We start from the raw sequence: 3,498 nt of genomic DNA, 5'->3' as shown, positions 1-3,498 counted from the left end.
GAAGGTACTAGAGCCACCGCCAGAGCCAAAGCTAGACTAGAAGCTGCTCAAACCATAGTTGAGATCAGGGCTCATGAGTACTCTGTAGGCTGAGCTCAGCCCACCTGAGCAGCCGCTGGTGGTCTTAGTGTAGATACTCATGTTCTCATTCCAGACTCCAGCTAGCTTTCCATGCTGTCTGGTAGCTTGAAGTAGATGGCAATCTCCAGTGTTCAGGGCCAGCTTGATGTTCATGAGCTTCTTGTACTCACACAGCTACCATGCCGTGTCCTACTTGGCTCACGGCAGGGAGGCCTCCAGCTCCGCCAGCTTGGCATTGGTGTACTTAATGGACAGCTCCCTGCCCTGCTCAGCCTCAGTGACTGCATGCTCTTTGAGCTCTTCCTCGTACTTACTTTTGATGTCCTCTGTTGCCAAACTCCACCCCCAGCTTTTGCTTCTCTTGGTCCAATGTGTCCAGCTGCTGCTGAAGGTTGTTGATGTATCTCTAGAACATGTCCCCATGTTATCTTCTGAGTTATTTTCTGCTGCAGAAGGCCCCACTTGGACTCTGGAATTTTGTTCTTCTGCTCCAGGTGCCAACCTTATCGATGGAGGCAAAAGTGTTGTTGAGGGTTTTGATCTGCTCCTTCTCCTGGGTGCGCACAGCACTGATATTGGGGTCCGCCTCCAGCTGAAAGGGGCTCAGCAGGCTCTGGTTCACTGACGCAGCTGTGATGCTGCCCCCTTCCCTGGCCCCACCATAGCCACTGACCATGCTTATGCTGCTGCCCAGACCACCCTGGAAGCTGCTATCACTGACCCCTCCCACCACCCCGAAGGCTGAGGAGCTGATGCGGGCTTCGGGTGCTCTCGTGTCTCAGGGGCTGCTGAAGGCCGGGGGTGGGGGGAGCTGTGTGACAAGGGGAACACCATGTAAGACTTCTGGGTCATCACGATAGACCTGGTGCAGGCTAGAGTGGAGGCGAGTAGGCTGAACCTGACAGAGGTTTAAGAAGGAGCTGAGAAGCTACTTCTAAGTGGGGATCTCTTTTTCTTTCTTTCTTTCACTTTTAAAAATCTAAAATGTTTATTTTTGAGAGAGAGAGAGAGAGAGAAGGAGAGAGAGCAAGTAGGGAAGGGGCAGGGAGAGAGGGAGAGACAGAATCCCCAGGAGGCTCCAGGCTCTGAGCTGTCAGCACAAAGCCTGATGTGGGTCTGAAACTCATGAGCCATGAGATCATGACCTGAGTCAGATGCTTAACCAACTGAGCCACCCAGGTGCCCCGGGATTCTCTTTTTCTTTGATTAAGTTAACCAATTTTTGTTTTTGGCTGCTTTTAGTCATCTGAAAGGGGAATCTTGGATGAGAAGGCAAAAGGGCCCTATCTTTGCCTCTAGACTTGGCCCCATTCTCGGTGATGTTTTGGAGAGGACTGGGCCAGGCTTATCTCCTGCCAAATCTGCCTCTACAGAAATATCTTCTAATCCTCTTGAAGGAATTTCTCCTGCAGGACTGCTAAACTTGGCAAGGAAAAGCCAATTCTTACCAATATTTTGATAGTTTTTCCCCAGGTTGTCTCACTCATAAGCTCCATCTGCCTGTGACTTGTATTTGTAAGATATCATAGTCCAGGCTAATCAGAGAGTACAGGTTACCGCAGAATCCACCCTAACAAGGATCACCAACTTTCCAGGCTGCAGTATCTGTTTTCTTGCTGCTCACCAACGGACCGCTAAATTAATATTTAATATTTTAAGTTTTGTTAATGTAGCTCGCGTCTAGGTACCAAACACTCTTGTCATGGGGTATATTCACGGTTAACATAAAGTTAACATAAAGGATAAAATAACAGTGGCTTTGAAAAAAATAAAAGTATATTTGTGACAATTCAAGCACAAGCAGTCAGGGTTAGGAGAAGACAGCCTTGTTATCTTTTCTCGCTCTCTATAGTCCCTTGGGCCTGCTCCGGCCCGTGTGCTTGCATGTGGCTCACTCCTTTGCTTCCGCGGTCTAGGCCCGAGGACGGCACCCCTCTCTTCTGCTTAGAATCAGCTGGCAGGACGTAGGCACATTCCTGCATTCCTACTTGTAAGGAGAATGCAAAATTCAGGGTTTATTCTCTGTGCCAGCTTGTCCAGATGAAACACAGGGACAGTCTCATAATGACAATCAAAAAAGGGACACTGGATAGTGAGGCCTATTGGGAGCACACCCCACATCCTTTCCCTCATGACTTTTTCCCTTTTTTATTCCCTTTGAAAAGTAAGGATTTTTTTAATTAATTTTTTTTTTTTTTGCATTTCAAGGCTTAAACATTTCTCCCAGAGTGAGATTTATATTTAGAGAAATTTAAGCTAGTCTATTCTTTCTAGAGTTCTTAGTTTTTTCTCTCCAATGAAAATAGCCCTTTCATCGTATATAATCTTAATCATTGTTTAAAAAACTCAGCCAGCAAAAGAGAAAGGAAATACCCAAAATTTCTGCACGTTGAGGAAAAATACCTTCTAACGTTTTGATGATTATTGTTTCATGTATCTTTTAATTTATTTTTTTAATTTTTTTAAGCTTTTTAATTAAAAATTTTTTTATAGTTTATTGTCGAGTTGGTTTCCATATAACAACCAGTGCTCATCTCAACAAGTGCCCTTCCCCATGCCCATCACCCCCCTTCCTCTCCCCCCAACACCCATCAGTCCTCAGTTTGTTCTCAGCATTCAAGAGTCTCTTATGTGGGGCGCCTGGGTGGCTTAGTCGGTTAAGCGTCCGACTTTCGCTTAGGTCATGATCTCGCGGTTTGTGGGTTCGAGCCCTGCGTCGGGCTCTGTGCTGACTGCCAGCTCAGAGCCTGGAGCCTGTTTCAGTCTGTGACTCCCTCTCTCTCTGACCCTCCCCTGCTCACGCTGTCTCTCTCTCTCTCTCTCTCCTAGAAATAAATAAAAAACATTAAAAAAATTAAAAAAAAAAAAGTCTCTCATGGTTTGCCTCCCTCCTTTTCCCCAACTATTTTCCCCCTTCTTCTCCCCCATTGTCTTCTGTTAAGTTTCTCCTATTGCACATATGAGTGGAAACATATTCATGTACCATTTTTAGAAATATACACATACACTCCTTTTCCCAAAGATTTTAGCGAAAGATGATCATATAATAATTCTGTTGTTTCTTTACAAACTTTTAAAAAATGCAATTTTCTTTTTGTTCATTGTCTCTTCTCCCACCAACTGAATAACTCTAGGTATCAATGTTAGTAACTTGGTATGTATCTTGACTTACTTTAATTTGTAGTCATGTGATTATATTCATATACATGTTTACATATATTTATATACATTTAGAGTTATATATATATTCAAATATTTTGGTATTGTTTGGTTTAAAAAAGTAGGATAATATATATATCTCTGTCTCTTGCCTTTCTCATTTAATAGCATATTGTAGAAATCATTTTTGTATGTGTGTGTGTATTTTATTTATTTTATTTTATTATTTTATTTTATTTTATTTTTTCCCCAGAACTT

The 3,498-nt window shown here is 43.4% G+C and overlaps 1 pseudogene; it reads right to left on the bottom strand.

Moving 5' to 3' along the window:
* Window positions 1-279: 279 nt before the first annotated feature.
* Window positions 280-3,498, bottom strand: part of LOC144244363 (keratin, type II cytoskeletal 8-like) — a 28,070-nt pseudogene continuing 24,851 nt past the window's right edge.

This window comes from Crocuta crocuta, unplaced genomic scaffold (assembly GCF_008692635.1).
Source record: "Crocuta crocuta isolate KB4526 unplaced genomic scaffold, BGI_CrCroc_1.0 scaffold158, whole genome shotgun sequence".
Taxonomy (NCBI): Eukaryota; Metazoa; Chordata; class Mammalia; order Carnivora; family Hyaenidae; genus Crocuta; species Crocuta crocuta.
The sequence above is the reverse complement of the archived record's forward strand: the minus strand, read 5'-3'. Positions and strand labels throughout refer to the sequence as shown.